This window comes from Nicotiana attenuata, chromosome 12, assembly GCF_001879085.1.
Source record: "Nicotiana attenuata strain UT chromosome 12, NIATTr2, whole genome shotgun sequence".
Taxonomy (NCBI): Eukaryota; Viridiplantae; Streptophyta; class Magnoliopsida; order Solanales; family Solanaceae; genus Nicotiana; species Nicotiana attenuata.
The window spans coordinates 50970028-50989294 of NC_032000.1; the positions used below are offsets into that span (position 1 = coordinate 50970028).

General features: G+C 34.0%; 1 long non-coding RNA gene and 1 pseudogene across 6 annotated transcripts; one reads left to right on the top strand and one right to left on the bottom strand.

Moving 5' to 3' along the window:
* Positions 7284-9021, top strand: LOC109236275 (annotated as a pseudogene).
* LOC109235742 lies at positions 9555-13944 on the bottom strand. Of its 6 annotated transcripts, XR_002069439.1 has the most exons (6): positions 13738-13941; positions 13275-13339; positions 12145-13178; positions 11952-12035; positions 10383-10540; positions 9555-9957 (listed from the first exon to the last, which is right to left on the bottom strand). It is a non-coding gene; the product is annotated as an uncharacterized LOC109235742 (long non-coding RNA). The 6 variants fall into 6 exon arrangements; XR_002069438.1 differs by having other exon boundaries at positions 12145-13339; positions 13738-13944; XR_002069441.1 differs by lacking the exon at positions 13275-13339 and having other exon boundaries at positions 13738-13940.

Sequence of the window (19267 nt, forward strand, 5' to 3'; positions counted from 1 at the left end):
AATAAGATGTACCTTGACTGCTCAAAGCCAAGATCGTTAATAAACTCCTTCATCCATAATAGTTCTTTGGCACCTTCTGTGACAGTAATATATTCGACATTTGTGGCGGATAGAGCTATGCACTTCTATAGTCTAGATTACCAAGAAACAGCTCCCCCTGCAAAAGTGATCAAATAACCAGAAGTAGATCTTGAATTATCAAGATTTCTTCCTAATCAGAGTCTATGTAACAAAGAAGTTCAGGCTTGCCATTGCCAAAGCACAGGTTCAAATCTGCAGTACCTTTCAAATACCTTAATATCCATTTTACAGCATCCCAATGTTCTTTTCCAGAATTAGAAAGGAATCTACTAACAGTACCAACGGGATGTGCAATATTTGGTCTAGTGCAAATCATAGCATACATCAAGCTACCAATGGCAGAAGAGTAAGGAATACGAGACATCTCCTTTTTCTCTTCATCAGTAGATGGACTCTGACTAATACTCGATTTGAAGTGTTTAGCAAGAGGAGTACTAACCACTTTTGCATCTGTCATATTGAACCTCTTGAGTACCTTCTCAATGTATTGCTTTTGGGACAGAAATAACTCCTTTCTATCTCTATGTCGGTGGATTTGAATGCCCAAGATTTTCTTAGCTGGCCCCAAGTCATTCATCGCAAACGATTTGCTCAACTGCTTCTTAGGGACTGCAATTCTGGATTTATTCTTCCCAACAATAAGCATGTCATCCACATAAAGTAATAAAATAATAAAATCATCATCAGAGAACTTCTGGAAGAATACACAGTGGTCTGAAGAAGTTTTCTTGTACCCTTGTTCTTCTATGACAAATACCATTGCCTTGGAGCTTGTTTCAATTCATACAGGCTCTTTTTCAATTTGCAGACATAATTTTCTTTTTCCTTAGTTACAAAACCCTCAGGTTGATCCATATAAATCTCCTCATCTAAATCACCATGAAGAAAATCAATCTTGATATCCATCTGCCCAACCTCTAAATCTAGACTTGCGGCTAAGCCTAGAACCACACGAATAGAAGACATCATCACAACAGGGGAGAAAATTTTATCAAAGTCAACTCTCTTCTTCTGGCCAAAACCTTTAACAACTAACCTCGCCTTGTATCTAGGCACAGAGGTATGGTTATCTTGCTTTATTCTGAATATCTATTTGTTAAATGAAGCTCTCTTACCTTTTGGCAATTTCACTAACTCATATGTGTCATTCTCATAGAGTGACTTCATCTCATCTTCCATGGCTTCAATCCACTGATCTTTATGAGTATCTTGCATGGCTTCATCATAATTCTCAGGTTCTCCCATGTCAGTCAAAAGTACATACTCATCAGGAGGATAGCGCGTGAATTTTTGCTTCTCCCTTGTAGATCTTCTAAGAGAGGTTTTAGGAGCATTCGAAGTAGTTACCTGAGCAGGAATTGGTTGCTGATCAACCACAACTTCATCAACTGAAGCATCCATAACATCTATACCATGATGATTATTTTGATCTTGATCACTATCTCCATCATTGTCTTGGGCTCCTTCATGTGCAATAGGTGCCTTAGCATTAGAAACTGGATCACTATCAACTAAGCTCTCATTACTATGAGAATCTATCTTCTCAGCTTTGTCAATATCTTCAATAGTCTGGTCTTCAAAGAATATTGCATCACGACTTCTAATAAGTTTATTGTCAACTGGATCATAAAAACGATAACCAAGTTCATCTTGACCATAACCGATAAAGATGCACTGCATAGTTTTGACATCCAGTTTCGATCTCTCATCTTTAGGAACATGCACACAAGCTTTACACCCAAAAACTCTCAGGTGATCATAAGAAACATCTTTGGCAAACCAAACTTTGTCTGGGACATCACCATCCAAAGCAACAGCATGAGAAAAATTGATTACATAGGCAACAATGTTAAGTGCTTCCACCCAAAATGTATTTGGAAGTTTAGCCTCTGAAAGCAGGCATCTAACTCTTTCAACTAGAGTTCTATTTACCCTCTCTGCCAAACCATTCAATTGAGGCGTCTTGGATGGAGTTTTCTGATGACGAATTCCTTGTTCCTTGCAATAGTTATCAAAGGGACCACAATATTCACCACCATTGTCAGTGCGAATACATTTTAATTTCTTCCCCGTCTATCTCTCAGCTAAGGCCTGAAATTCCTTAAGCGCGCCAAGTGCTTGATCTTTAGATTTCAAAGGATACATCCAGAGCTTACGAGAATGATCATCAATGAAGGTCACAAAATAAAGTGCACCGCCTTTTGACTTTACTTTAAAAGGACCATACAAATCAGAGTGTACTAGCTCCACTAAATCGGGCTTTCTTGAGGGAGGATGGCTGTGAAAGGAAACCCTTTTCTGTTTTCCAGCTAAACAATGAATACACCTTTTCAGCTTTGCTTGTTTCACTGCAGAAAGCAAACTTTTCTTAGCCAAACACGTAATCCCTCTCTCGCTCATATGACTCAATCTTCTGTGCCACAATTCTGATAAAGTGTCACTTTCTACCAGATTTATGGAGTCATTAAGAATAGAGCCATGTGTCACATATAAATGATCAGACTTGACTCCTCGAGCCACTACTAACGAGCCCTTGGTGAGCTTCCATTGGACATTAAAGAGGGCATTATGGTAACCTTCATCGTCTAATCTTCCTGCGGAGATCAAATTGAAAGGAAAGTCTGGAGCATGCTTGACATCTTAAAGAACTAATGTTGAACCATTATTAGTTTTCAAACAAACTGTGCCACCACCGAACACCTTAACTTCACTGGCATTGCCCATCTTTAACACTCTAGAATCAACAGGAGTATAAGATGAGAAAAAATCTTTTCTTGGTGTGACATGTGAGGTAGCTCCAGAATCTACTATCTAGCTCATCTCATGGGATACCAAATTGATGACATTTTCATCATAAGCAAAAAAAAGGTCTTCTCGAACAATAGCAGCAACATTGTTCTCTTTATTTTTAGCTTTCTTTCCTTCTCTAATGTCTTGATTCAACTTGCGGCAAAACCTTTTGATGTGTCCTTTCTTGCCACAGTGGTTGCATGTAATATTATAGTATTTGGACCTTGACTTACTTCTACTTTTACCTCTATTCCTTGAGCCTCTTGTTCTATCTCTCTCCCGATCTTGTGTAACAAAGATCTCTGCTTGTGAGGACGAACCCTGAGATTCTCTCCTTACTTCCTCGTTCAACACACCACTCTTGGCATATTCCATGGTCACCTTACCTCCAGGGGGTGAATTTGTCAAAGAAACACGAAGAGTTTCCCAAGAGTCTGGCAGAGTATTAAGAAGCCAAAGTCCTTATATCTCATCATCAAAATTAACTCCCATTCCAGACAGCTGATCAAGGACGCCCTGAAAATCATTTATGTGATCAAGGATGGGGCTGCCTTCCTTGTATTTAAAGGTCATCAATTGCTTTAGCAGGAACAACTAGTTGTTCCCAATTTTTGAAGCATAAAGAGTCTCTAGCTTTTCCCACAATGATCTCGTATGTGTCTCGTTCACAATATGGTTGGGAATATTATCTTCAACCCATTGTCGTATATTTCCACATACTTGTTGGTGCTCGAAATCCCAATCTTCATCAGATATACTCTCGGGTTTATGATCTGAAAAAACGGGTAGATGCATCTTCTTCACGAACAACAAATCTTTCATCTTGCTTCTCCAAACATTCTAATTTCTCCCATTTAAACATACCATCTTGCTCATATTCGCCTCCATTCCGTAACAACTCGGATAAATAACCAAGGCTCTGATACCACTGTTCTGTCGAGGAAGAGGCAAACCCAAAAATAAAGAAGATAAAGAACACCAAATTTTAACGTGGAAAACCCTTCAAATCGAAGGTAAAAATCACGGGATCACAAAGATCCAAAAAACTCCACTATAACAATAAGAGGGTTACAAAAGTTTTTTAAATTGGCTACACAACAAGTGCCAAACACGGAGCAACAATAGCAACAAGAGCAACAACTAATCAATTGAAGAAAGAGGAGAATCCACAAAAATGAAGCTGCTGATCGAGGCTCGAAATCAAATGCTACGGGCCTCCAAATCCGATCTCCGCCGTTCAAACCAAAGACCAAGATGTTACGAACACTCAGTCAAAATTCAGCACGATCCAACGGTTAACGAATCCGAAAACGTGATTTGAAGTTGGCTGGTCAGAATAAAAATCTGCAGCAAAAAACATTTTTCTTCTCTCTTCTCTATTGATGAAAGCTCTCCCAAAAACCACTCTTATGTGCTTAAGTCTTTCAAAGACTTGTATCAATGAGCATAGAATAATTCTCTAAGGTTGTCTTATTTATAGATCATGAGTGGTTCTTTCTCTTAAAGCCAAAACCCACTCAAAATAGGAATAAAAACCGAATCCAATTCCAAATTGGAATGAAAACCAAAAGAGAATAGAATTAGGCCATTGGGCCTTTGGCTAAACAACATGGGCATGTGCCCAACAAATTGTTCTCCGCGTGAAGCCATTGGTGAATAAGGACAATGCCAATTCATCTTTGGCCCATTTTAGCTTATTTTATCAATTACCTACTTAATATTTATATTCTAAGTTGCAAGTTTGCTTTAAACAGCTCAGCTAATAGCAGGACTATCATTCTCCATTCTTTTGTCGTTGGTAAATTACAGTACCGATGATACTGTTCAAAATTACTTTTTCCTTTTCTTTTAGGTTTCCCGGACACTCATGCTCGGTATCTATTTGAGGGTACGACTAATTTAAATTCACGCCAGGACAATTTAACTTTAAATAATAAAGTGTTTTCTACTAAGACGGCTTTATAGTCAGAGCTCGAGCTTGAAACATCTGGTTAAAAATAAAGTAATACTTAGCGTAACTTTTCGTGGTTAAATTAGTTTATTTGTATCTTTCTATCATTTGGAAAATATAACTAGAAGAAAAAAAATTTATATTAAGTCAAAACGAAAAAGTTTTCACACTTAAAACATGTATGTTATGAGGCACAAAGTGTAAGCAAACATAAATAAAGTATGCAAAGTTCACAATTAATTACTCCTTTCATGGAAAATAAAGCCTACTTTTAATTTGGTAAGACATCACTGATTCACTATGTAATGATTTAATATGTAAACATTTCAATGTAAATCGCTCAAAGCTTGATAAAATTCATCACTTTTGTAAGGTAAAAGTACTTTTCTCAATTTGTATCTCCCTAATACTATTGCACGTTTGTGAAACTATATATGTTATTTCCTTTGGTCCTATAAGTTACAAATTTTATGAAAAATCAAAACTAGCGAGATTATAAGTCAAAGTTCATTTTGTTTGACACATGAGAAACAAAAAATAATAAATATTTGAGGATGAAGGTAATAGAAAGAGGAAATAATATTCAAAAACCCTGAAGACAACAATAAATCATGTAATTAGTAAGTCAAAAACATAGTACTATATTGAGAGATGAAATCACACAAGTATGTGGTGAAATAATAAGATCATTTCACCCGTACCAAAAATCTCAAGTTTGAGCCTAAAAAATAGAGTAGAAAGTGCTAAAACATCGTCGCAAGGCTTTCTACAAACCATAAAAGTCCTAGGAATAGAGAAATTTCTAATAGGGAGCGATTTCCCTTTTATGGACTCAATACGGGCGCAAATCTGAAATAGTTGAGTCAGTAAATTCAAATATCAAATGTTTGTTAAAAAAGGTTTTTTACGACAGAAATTTGAACTAATTGAGTGTTGGGCTTTTAAGCTAGTGTAGCTTAAAGAGTGTGAATGAAAAATGGAGGGAAAATGAAATATTTGAGTTTTCCTCCTTGACAAAGAAAACTTGAACTAATTGAGTCAGTAAAGTTTCGAATATAAGATGATTCAATAACAAGAAAATAGAAAGTGGAAAGATGGATAGAGTAAAAATTTGGAGACTTAAGGAGAAATATCCAAAAATAAGGGTAAGTTTGGAAAGCCACCAGGTAATTGGAATTGGTGTAGTTACTAGGGTAGTAATTACACAACCTAGTAATTACACAGTCGTGTAATTACAACGACTTGTTTATTTGTCATAATATAATTACAAGTTTATTGTTTGGTTGCACAAGTGTAATTACACAATTAGATTAAATTTTAAATAAAGTAATCATCAAAACTTAAAAGTTAATATAATAAATATATGCCTATAAATTTTTATAATTATAAATGAATTATATTTGGTAATTTTTCGTGAATATACATTAATTAGTAATCATATGTTTATAACTAATATTGTAAAATAATTTATATATATTTTTTAAATTAATAATATTATAAAAACTAAAAATATACGTTTTGTAAGAACATCATGGAATTCATGTTTGATAAAATAAATTAATATTTATAAATATAATGTCATAACATTATTCAAATGTTTGACAAAACTAATGTATCAATTCTAACTAAAAAAAATGACAAACATGCAATGTGAGTCAATATTACTAACACAAGTAAATCGGAACCATGAATATAATACAATTTCAAAATTCAAAAAGAATAAAAAAATAATTTAACATATGTCAAACTCTAACATAATAATAATAAGTTCCACTACAACTTAAGATTAGGAAACATAATAAGTTTACAACCACATTTAACAACGAAATTTTACTTTAATTGCATCACTCATTATATGCCAAGTTTGTTAATGACTCATCATTTCTAATATTAGGAAGTGTAGTTACAAGAAATAGAATAATAAAATAAATAAAAAATAAAATATAAACAATTACATGGAATCACAAGAAGTAAAGGCAGAGAAATAATAGATAAATAATGTACAAAAAAAATATTTTAAAATTTCAAAAAGAAATTAAAACGTAAAAATAAAATTAAAATAATAGAAATAAAAAGTTATAAAGAAAATAAATTAAAATAAAAATAAAAGGAAAGAAACTAAAAATCAATCTTATAATTACACAGTGTAATTACCACCAATTCTCACCTCCCCTTGAGAATTGGAGAGTGTAATTATATCCCTCTAATTACACTTAATTCCATGCTAACCAAGTAATTACTTGGCCAAACAAACATGCCAAATTGTATAATTACGCTCAATTACACCCAAATTCATTTCCTTTCCAAGCATGCTCTAAATTAATTAAGAATCTAAAAGACAGAGAAAGGCCAACTCACATAAACTCTTTTCCTAAAGTCATGTCATTAAAGTTACTTTCAAGAGAGGAAACACCAAAAGTGAAAATAATCATAGCTACTCCTACATTTTTCACTTGTAAAATTTGTACCTTTCTCTTTGTATAATCTCTCTTTGCGTCTTCAGTTCCATACCCTTTAGTCCCTAATCCTTTTTGTCTCTCTGAGTTTTTCTGACTCAGGTCAGTTCTCTCATTATTACTCTTTTGTCTTGCATTTTCCCTTGCTAATTCTTTGTTTCTAATATCTTCACTTCCCCTTATTTCTTCTATGCACCATTTCTTTTTTCTTTTTTCTTTTTAATTATGTCCTCCTGTTAATTTTTTTATGGGGTACATCTGCTTCTTTGTTCAGCCAGTTTGATAAATTGCATTGTTCTTTCATTTTTTATTTTTCAAATTTTGCTTCAATTACTAGCATTTTGAACTTGGAAAGATAATATACTATGTTGAGAATTCATTGACAATAAATAGTTTGATGACTTCATTGTAACAGTGGGTAAAGTCTAATGATAGTAAGGGTTGCCGGGTGCACTAAGATCCCGTTATGCACGGGTCTGGGGAAGGGCGGGACCATAAGGATCTATTGTACACTGTCTTACCTTGTATTTCTGCAAGAGGTTATTTCCACGGCTTGAACCCGTGAGCTCCTGGTCACATGACATCAACTTTACCAGTTACGCCAAGGTTCCCCTGCTAAAGTCCAATGATAGTATTTGAATTAATATGAATTCAGACATAATTTAGTTGCTTTAATGTGACAACTAATAATAGTTTGACTGCTGTTACTGTGAGTAAAGTTCAGTGACGACACGTTGAAATTGTCCTGAATTTTCCATGTTTTTCCTTCATGTTAAAGATGCAAAATTTGTATTGCTAAGATTTTAGTGACTGAACTATAGATCTTGAACTTGCAGGTTCAGTTTATATCAGCACAAGAAAATGGACTACTCCATTTTTCCCATATTCATTAGTCTGCTATTAACCCTTTCAACTTCAGTAAATGGCCAAGCAATTGGATCTCCAGCACCAGCACCAGCACCAGCACCAGGTCCAGAATACACAAACCTAACTGAATTACTCCAGTAGCAGGCCCTTTCCACACGTTCCTCGACTACCTTGAATCGACAAAAGTCATCGATACATTCCAAAACCAAGCCAACAACACAGTAGAAGGAATCACATTATTTGTACCTAAAGATTCAGCCTTTTCCAAAATCAAGAAACCATCACTTTCCAATCTCACAGCTGATCAACTTAAATCCCTTTGTCTTTTTCATGCATTGCCACATTACTATAGTTTAGCTGATTTCAAGAACCTTAGTAAAATTAGCCCTGTTAATACATTTGCTGGAGGAGAATTATATTCTTTGAACTTCACTGATATGTCCGGGACCGTTCACCTTACCTCAGGATGGACTAATACTAAAGTTAGTAGCGCGATTCGTTCTACTTATCCTGTTGCTGTTTATCAGGTGGATAATTCCTGAAGCAATTTTTGGGACTGATATACCAACAACACCAGCACCAGCACCAGTAGTGGACATTGGCTGATAGTCCTGATGCTGATAATGGCAAAGCTATAGCTGCAGCATCTCCGGATTCTTCATCGCCATCATCTTCTTATAGGATGATGAGTTGGAGTGTCTTGAGTCACTTGGTTTTGGCAATTGTTGGTGGATTCTTGTTGTTCTTGTAAAAAAAAAAGATTTTTCTTGGGGAATTTTGTTAATTATGTTACATATGTTTTGATGTGCACTCCATTTTTTTAATTAAATATTTGTTGATTGTATTATGTAAGGATGTGATTTGTTATTGGTTACAATTATTGTTTATATACAAATTGATTTATGGTAATCAGCATGATTTTTTGCCCATTATGGAAGTAGTCTTTCTTGAGTCTTCAGACACTACAACATTTTAGGTCTTTAGCCACCCTTGAAAAGTGTGGCCTAAACTATCAAAAAGTGTGGCATTTGATCAAAGGCCACACTTTTCAACTTTAAGCAACGCTTTTCTAGGGGTGGCCTAAACTAGCGTAACCTTTTCCCTAAGACAACGCTTTTTAAGTGTTGCTTTAAAGGCCACGCTTCAAAAGTGTGGCCTATAAGGTACAAATGCTACGCGTGTAATACCTCGTGTGTGTGGCAACATTTTTCATGTCCTAAGGCTACATGTTTAAATCGTTGCCTTTTCTACTTTGAGGCCACCCTTATAAAGTGTTGTCTTTGTTAATAATTTCATATATCTAGTAATCACATTTATCATCGAATGTATATATTATTATCATAAATTTTGAGATTATTGCAAAAGTGTGTAGATCTCAAACGCTACATTAATCAATAATAAATAACCAAAAAAAAAAATTCAAGTGCATAGACTTATAATGAATTTCGAAAAAGAAATATGTATCATGTACTACATTAATTAATAAAGCAAACTTCTTAAAGGTAAGCTACGGGAAATGAATTATACAATATCTGATGTATTCTATCATGAATAATATTTTAAAACACATTATACTGCTAAAGCTAGTATACGTTAGCAACCCAATTTGTTATCCCCTTGGTCCTTAGCACCCTTCACATCAATCTTCTTATTTTGCAACTGATCCATTTTCGGCAGCTTGACCACTCTAGTAATCTAAGCAACATGTGAGCTTCCCTTGTTCAAATGAGCAAAAACATTTGAAAGTTTTTGGCCCTTAAGTTCCCTAATTATAATCTCTTTGTTCTTTTCAGCGGTTTTACCTTTCCATACCTGCAATTGAGACAAAAAAATATGCATTGTTTGTTATAGCCTGCTACTAATTTGAAAAAAACTCTCTATACCAGTTGCAATTAGATAATATTAGATGAGTACTATAATGTTGGAGGGGTTTAAATATGTGAAAGCATTAATTGGAGGGGAAAGGGGGATATTGGAAGGGGGAAATCTAATTTTCTAAAGGATCCTGCTCTTCCTTCAGAATGACGACTTATTCACCAAGAAATCATTAAAAAATCAGCACTCCTAGCGGATAGAAGTCGTTGAAGTACTTGACAAATAAACTTTTAAAATAAATAGAAACATGGCTACTAGAGAAATACTTATAAATTAATTTTACCATTTTATTTATCAGAATAGAATTCAGAAGTATGAGTAAACAAGTTATCAAATAAACTAACTTACCATTGTTGCCTTACCTGAGATACGGTGCAGATCCAGATGAAAATATTCAAGTGCTCTGATAGATTGTAGATCATACTGACTAGTTTAGCTACCAGTTTTCTTTTCCTCCTTCACTCATCGCCACCTTTTACTTTACTCATCTCGGGCACATAAAAAATAAACCAGCAACAATCTGCAAGCACCATCACTAAAACTATTTCTATACGTATATATGAGAGACAATAAGTAGAAGCTTTCCAACAAATACTGAAAGAGATTTATATTATTAAAAAGTATGACAAGTCTTTTAGGAATATTACACTTCACTCTACATGTGATATTAAGAGCAAATAAAAATAAACCTATAAGTTCACTAATTAGAATGGCTTCTAAATATATTGTCACTAGTACCATTTTTCGCGTAATGAACCTACTGCTACGACAAAGTGATTCCAAACCAGTCAAGCAAATGCATCCACAATGAATACCAAGCTGTAACAATTCAAGTTCTCATTCCACAACTAAAAAGAATCTTAAAAACACTTGCTGCTGCACTATGTTCTACAATATATGAGGTAGCTCATTTTTAAAAGTTGAATTATCTATGAGGTATAGCCTAATGACAGCAGCAACTCATTGAACATGCTGTAAAGATTTCAAACCAATTTGGATAACCATGAGGTATAGAGCTTGTTTGGATGGGCTTATTTTAAGTAGCTTTTAAGCCAAAATAGCTTTTAAATCATAAGTTAGAATTTCTAGCTTTTGGCTTTTGGCTTGTTTTTGTCATTTTAGCTTAAAAACAAGTGCTTAAAATACTTTTTTACTTTATCCAAACACTACAAAATGGCTTAAAAGCTATTTTGGCTTAAAAGCACTTAAAATAAGCCAATCCATACGGGCTCATAGTCTAATGACAGAAACAGCAACAACTCATTGAAACCTCATCTAAAGCACTCAAATTCCTCTTCACGAATATGGTAAATTGTGTCCAATTTGCATCCCCTACTATACCATACTTGTTGATAATTTAAAAAACATTGAGAAACCACTTAATCAAAGCTACTAAGAAAGTCAACAAAAAGATGTGAATTCCAAAGTCATCAATGGCATTGGTTAAATTTTTATTTGCACGCTGCTAATGGTATCAGAAATGGTTCGCGTGGTTTGTGATTCTCTTTTCTTTGTGTGTGTGTGTGTGGGTAACCTGCAAAATTTTTCAAGATTAAGCAGTATGGTAATCAACATATACATCAAAAGTTCGAGTGGGTCCTAATTAAACAAAATGCTAAGAAAACCAAGATAACCTAGAAGCTATAATTTGATGTCTATCAAAGGGCTTCAATCCAGTAACATAGAAAACACACGTTATCCGACAAAGATTCATAAGTAACTGCAAAAATACTACAACAGACAGAATAAAAAACCAACAAAAGGAATCAAATTGGCTGACCCTTTAATTGCTGATCAAGAAAGATCATTCACAGTCACAAATGTTGTGAGAAAACAGAGAAAAGTTCAACACTTTATATCCTAATAAGAAAAATACAAGAAGGGGAACAAACAAAATACTGATTGGGGTTGATGAAAAGTTAAAAACTTACTCCTGTTTTACCAGGAATGGAGCAGTGCCACACCATCAAGTTCACTGACCCATCCGAAAGTGTCTCTGGCTTAGCTACAAACCCCTAAAAAATAACCAAAATAACCATTCAAAAATAAGTAGTAAAATTTACAAATCAAAACCATAAAGAATGGATATCAAGAAAGAATTTTTAAAATAAAAATAAAACTAACATGGGGGTGATTTTTGCGCCAAGCTTTGCGCTCCTCTGCAAGACGGCCACGGGCTATACCTCCTGACATTACTGTCTTTCTCTTATCCCAAACAAAAGGAGAAACCAACTATAACTTCTTACAATAATAACTACCAACTATCATAAACGAAGAGAACTAAGAAGCAGAGAAGGTAGGACTTCGAAGTACGGATCATTTTTGTCCAACAACCGATACAACAAAAAATTTGTTAACATAGAGAAAATGAGAAAAAGGCTCAAAGAAGATGCAAATGGTATAAGTAAACTGTAAAACAACCTATCAATCTTCGGTGAAGCATTCACAAATAGAATCTATATGAACATCAAGCACTAGTTAAGCATCATATTCTTTTTTTCATGAAGTAAAAGGAGTTCAGAGGATGCAAATAAAATTACAATTGAGAAAAGAATATGTTTGCTCATGGACAAGCTAATCCAAAATTAAGGAGCACTTATGCATTTGATGTTACAATTTGCTCATTTTCTTGTTTTAATTAAGAGGTATATTATTATTCATTGCTTTCATAGAAGAGTATTGGCATGTTGCACAACTCCACTAACTGGACACTGTATATTAACAAGTTATTTTACATCAAACTCTTGTACTTGATTTTTTTTCATTCTTAACTAGATGTCTTGTATAAGATGACAACTTTTCTAAAGGCAACTGGTTCCAAATAACCAAATGCTAAGAAGTATTGATAGTGTCAAATATTATAGAATGACTGAAACTTTATACCCAAAAGCAGCGTATGTATCATAGGTATTGTAGAACATGTCATTATCATAAGATCCTATCTGACATCTTAAGGATGTCTAAAGAAACAAAATAAATAACGAGAGCTACTATAAACAACTGGCATAACTATAGGAAGTACTGTGCTATTCTTTTATTCCCACTTACAAGGCAAATAAGGAAGTAAAGAATGCGGAGATGGCCAATTTAATCAATACCCACATGAAGTCTTCTTCATTATTCACTACCGTCAATGCCAAAGCTAGTTCTGCAGCTACCTATATATGATGAATTATCCAAAATAAACCCTTATGAATGAGCAAAATAAAAAGAACTAAACAAATATTGATTTAACGTCAATTAAATAGTCTTACAATGGCTAAAAAATTTCCAACTTGAATTGTCAGTGAAGGTTTTGAAGAAGCCAGAGTTCAATAGCCTTCAAATGGAATGAAAATTACTTGTAAAAATGAACAAGCTGATAGATGGATAGTATAGTTAGAATTTTTTTCGGATTATCTATAGATCTTAATTAGCTCCTTTATATAGAGTTGTTGAGTCAGTTATAGTTTCTAGTCCAAATTGAGTTCACCAAAGACTAAGTTTTAATAGACTAATAAGGCTAACCGGAAATAGCGAGATGAGAACAATAATACGACAGAATAGAGCAAAATCAGAAAGAGGCTGCTAGAATGAGCGAGGCGACAACATAAATTCTAGACAATAGGAGAAGATAAGAAACATACAATGCAATAACTAAACCTACAATACAGAAAACACATATTGGTAGAGAGATAGAAATAGAAAACCGAAGAGAGAAGAGAAGAATGTACTCACAGAGAATTAACTACTATAGCCCTAAAATTTGGCAAGGGTTTTCGACGATTAGAAGCAGCAACAAACTAAAGTTGACTCTTTCTGTCTCTGGGATGCCTTTGGAATTAGGAATAAAATAAATTTGGGGAAAAAATATGGATGAATTGTGGGGTAGGAGGAAATAGGGAATGGAAAATCAAAATAGAACTTAGCAAAATAGCGGGTTCCCTTATTTGCTTTTTCAAAATGGGGGAAAATATTTTATTAAGAGGTTGGGGGGAAAATTTTTGGTGAAAATTTTTAGACTACACTTAGAAAGTGTAGCTTTTAGGATTGATAAATAGCAACGACTTGAAAGTGTTGTAATATAGGCAAATAAGCGTTGCCAAATATTTTATGATTTGGCAACACTTAATGAGCGTGGTCTTTAGTGTCTAAAATTACCCTTTTAAAGTGTACCCTAAACCTCGTAGCCAAAAGTCGGAGACAAAGGCCACCCCTAAAAAAACGTTCTCTTAGATGTTGTTGGCAACACTTCTCAAGCGTTGTCTAAAATTAGTGTTGCCGTAGGACAAATTTGTTGTAGTGAGAGTTCTTGGTTTTTTTAGCACCATATTTTGAATGAAGTAGAAAATACCTTACGCACATTACTATTTTTTCGGTGAAAATTGATATCCTTTGACACCTTACGGCTATCTGTCCTGAATCCTTTTATCTAAGTGCTTTAAGATTTTCCTGTCAAAAATCTTATTGAAGCGGCCTCCACTTCGCACTTAGAGCGGTGAATTCATCAAGAGTTACTTTGCATCCTCCGACCAAATAGTCTATGAATTCATTAAGAGAAATTAATACGGTAAATCTATCAAGAGTGTTCCTACACACCCCAACCGAAATCGACCTTATAGATTTATTAAGAGAATAAAATCTCATCCTCCTCTACAGTAGGAATATGCACATCTATCACAAATTTTCTTCAAATGAAAATTTTATTAATGTACTCAATTATTGTAACATTACTTGTTTGTCCTTTTGAACCTAAGATGATATCATCAAGTAGGGTTTCTATAAAGTATAATCAATTTACAACAGGTTTTTCCATTCCTTTACAAGTCTCTACCACCAACTCTTTGCCTAATCCTTTGGACAAAGGATCTGCTAAATTAAACCTGGATTTCACATATTAAAGGGATATTACGCCTTCCTCCAATAATCTTCTCACATGATTGTGTTTAAGACGAACTTGTCTTGATTTGCCATTATAACAATCACTTGAAGCCCGAAATATAACAGCTTTATTATCACAATAAATACTCAAAGGTGGCACTGGCTTACTCCATAGAGGAATATCTACCTGAATACTTCTAAGCCAATCAGCTTCTTCTCCAGCAGAAGACATAGCTATAAATTCTGATTCCATTGTTGAGTGAGTAATATATGTTTGCTTCTTTGATTTCCAAGAGATTGCTCCTCCAGCCAAAGTGAAAATCCAAGCAGTAATAGACTTAGAGTCATTCGGATCAGAATTCCAAGTAGCATCACTATAGCCTTCAAGGACTGCTGGAAATGTAGAATAATGAAGGCCAACATTAATTGTACCCTTTAAGTACCTTAAAACACGAATTAAGGCATTCTAATGCTCAACTCCAGGGTTACTAGTGAACTTGCTCAAGTTTCCTACGCATAATCAATATCTGGCCTAATGCAATGCATGGCATACATTAGACTCCCAACAATCTGAGAATAAGTCAATTGATCAACACCATCACTAGAGTTTCGCACTAGTTTAATGTTGGGATTAAATGGAGTAGGAGAAGGCTTATCGTCAAAATGATCAAATCTCTTTAGAACTTTCTCAATATAACTTGATTGAGTAAGAGTCAAGCCATTAGCTGATCTTATAATTTTAATGCCCAAAATCACATCAGCTTCTCCAAGATCTTTCATTTCAAATTGAGAAGCAAGAAATGATTTCGTTTCATTGACCCTTTCAGTATCAGTTCCAAATATCAACATGTCATCTACATATAGATAAATTTGAACACCAGAGTTTCCTTGAAATTTACTAAATATGCAAATATCACCATCATTAATTAAATAGCCATTAGAAATCATGTTTTTTTGAAATTTCTCATGTCATTGCTTTGGAGCTTGTTTTAATCCTTAAAGAGATTTAAGAAGCTTACAAACTTTATGTTCCTGGCCAGGAATGACAAATCCTTCTGGTTGTTTCATGTAAACTTCTTCATCTAAATCTCCATTCAGAAATGCAGTCTTCATATCCATTTGATGAATTATCATTCCATGAATAGCTGCTAAAGCAACTAAAAGCCGAATGGATGTGATCCGAGCTACTGGTGCAAAAGTATCAAAATAATCAATATCTTTCATTTGAGTAAAACCTTTTGCCACCAAACGCGCTTTGTACTTATCTAAAAAGCCGTCAGACTTCAATTTCTTCCTTAAAACCCATTTGCAGCCAATAGTTTTACATTCAGGAGGAAGATCCGATAAAATCCACGTGTTATTTGACATGATAGAATGCATTTCATCATCAATAGCTTCACGCCAAAAAGTTGCATTATGTGAAGACATTGCTTCAGCATAACTTTCAGGATCTTTTTCTATCAAATAGACTTGAAAATCAGGTCCAAAATCTCTTGGTTTAATTGAGCTAGAACTACGTCTTGGTTGACTTTCTTCCAATGATTCAACTACTTTTCTTTTAAGAGGAGGTGTAGAAGAACCTGTATCTTGTTTTGGAGATCCTTCTTTCTTAGGAAAAATATGCTCAAAAAAGTTAGCATGTACAAATTCAACAATTGTGTGTGGACTTGGAGTTTCAAGATTTAAGAATCTATAAGCCTTACTGGTTAGCGAATAACCAATAAACACACTATCAATTCCTCTATAGCCAACCTTACCCATATGGTGATCTGGTAATTTAACATGAGTCAAACAACCCCACACTTTAAAATAATTAATATTTGACTTTCGATTCTTCCAAAGTTCATAAGGTGATGTATCAAATTTCTTGGAAGGAATTCGGTTTAAAATATGACAGGCTGAAAATAAAGATTTAGTCCACAAATTTCCAGGCATACCAGATCCATAAAGCATAGAATTAACCATTTCTATGAAAGTCCTATTTTTTCTTTCAGCTACACAATTTTGTTGTGGTGTGTAGGACAAAGTCAATTGTTTCCCAATACCTTCTCTTTCACAAAAATCAATAAAATCTGAACTCAAGTACTCTGCACCTCCATCAGATCTAATTGATTTAATTTTCAAACTCAATTTATTCTGAACTTCTGCTTTATATGTTTTGAAAGTCTCAGAGGCCTCATCTTTTGTTCTTAATGAAAAGACATATGTATATCTTGAATAATCATCAATAAAAGTAATAAAGTATCTCTTTCCATTACGTGACAAACAATCCATCTCACAAATATCAGTGTGTATTAATTCCAAAAGCGTGAATTTTCTTTGACCTAACTTAAAAGGCTTTTTTATTATCTTGCACTTACTACAAGTAAGACACTTAGCAATATCATCTTTTCCATAATTTTTAATTAATCCATGATTTACCATAATTTGAATGGATCTAAAATTCACGTGACCTAGACGTTCATGCCATAAATCCAGAGACTCCACAATATAAGCGGAAATATTTTCATTATCAATATTGAGTTTGAACATGCCATTTGTAGCATAGCCTTTTCCCAGAAACATGTCATTCTTAGATAAAATAAATTTATCCGACTCAAAAATTATTTTAAAACCATTCTTTGAAAGTAGTGTACCTGACACCAAGTTCTTCCGAATGTCAGGAACATGCAATACGTCTTTCAACGTGACCATCTTTCCGGAAGTAAACTTCAACTCAACAGTTCCTTTTCCTACAACCTTAGCAGAGGACGAGTTTCCCATATACATGACTTTATCGTCCCCCACTAATTCATAGGTCTTAAAAATATTTTGATCACCTGATATGTGACGAGTTGCACTGGTGTTTATCCACCATTCGACTTGATTTTCTGCTACAAATGCTTCTGTGACCATCGCTATAAGTTCATCATTTCTATTATTGTTGACTTTCCTTTTCTTCTTTTTGAAGGATTGCGTATAGGTGTTCGGAACACGCAGCGGAAGACAATAACAATTCTAGGCAGAGTTTTTCGTGTTTAAAATTTATTTACATGTCAAAGATCGGATCTAAGACGTACCTGGTGAAGAGAGTCTCGTTTCAAATTTCTTCGATAGTGCGAAGATTCTATGCGTATCCACACCGAGACCGACCTTTACTATCAACTCTTTGATCAATGAAACACGCGAACAAATTGAACGAAATATTGTGTTGAAATTTTTCACAAAAATCTCAACTCAATGTTAGAAGAACAAGAAACACTTTTCTTGTAATTGTATTTTCTCTCTTGGCTTGTGTTGCACTCTCACTTTTACAAAGTGATTTTTCTTCTCAAGAATTAATAATGCAGCAAATTTTCTCCATCACCCTTTATATAGCATCACCTATAAATCATTTTTCTATTTGGTTGAGGTAATGATTTACTTAGGGTAAAAATTTATTCCATAAATAAACATTTCGGAATTTTGTATGAAATTCGCAATCCCTTTCTCAATGGGTAATGTGACTGCCGAGAATCATGGACTTTCCATGAAGTCCAATTCCAAACCTTGGAATTTTCCTATTGAAAACAAGAAAACACTTTTGAGTTGTGAGACGTCCTTTTTTGGACTTCTAATTTCCATGTTTAATGAAATCGTAGGAAATTCTTTATGGAATTTAATGTCCAATTAAAAATTGGATTGTAAGAATAAATTAATATTAAATATATAACCTTTATATATAAATATGAATTACGAGTACCAAATATATATCATATATATATTTCAACCAAGGCATATAATTTAATTTTCTATTCTAAATAGAAAACTTCAATTTGTTCACAATATTAATTATATCCTCTGTGCTAGCAAAGAACATAATTATATTTCATTTGAACTAATAACTAAATTATTTGACTAATTAAATTCTTTAATTTAATTAACAAATAATAAAGTAATTAATCCTTTAGCAAAGATCAGAACACTCGTTAGTGTGCGACCACATAGGTTCAATACTAAGCCGGTAGTAAATTGATCATATCAATATACTAATCGAGGGTGGCGTCTAGCAATACTCCTTAACGACCGGATAGCATGAAGTATACAATCTACTCTGAAGGACCCGTAGAAGAATAATATAGTAATTCCTTCTGTCCTTATAGCTCTGGGTCACCCTAGGATATGGTTTAACTGTCAAATCCTAATAGGCGACCAACTATGTGTTCATGTCAAATATAATCGACCATTGAATGACCTAAGAAACTCTTTTCTTCTTTTCATTCAATTGCCCTGGCCAAGGTCTTAATTTGGTTGTTTATAATTCATGACAACATGGAGCTTAAACTCATTACCAAGAGTTAACAGATTTCATCTTGATCAATCACTAATTCTACAAGTATTTAATCGTACCCAATATCCTTTCAACTAT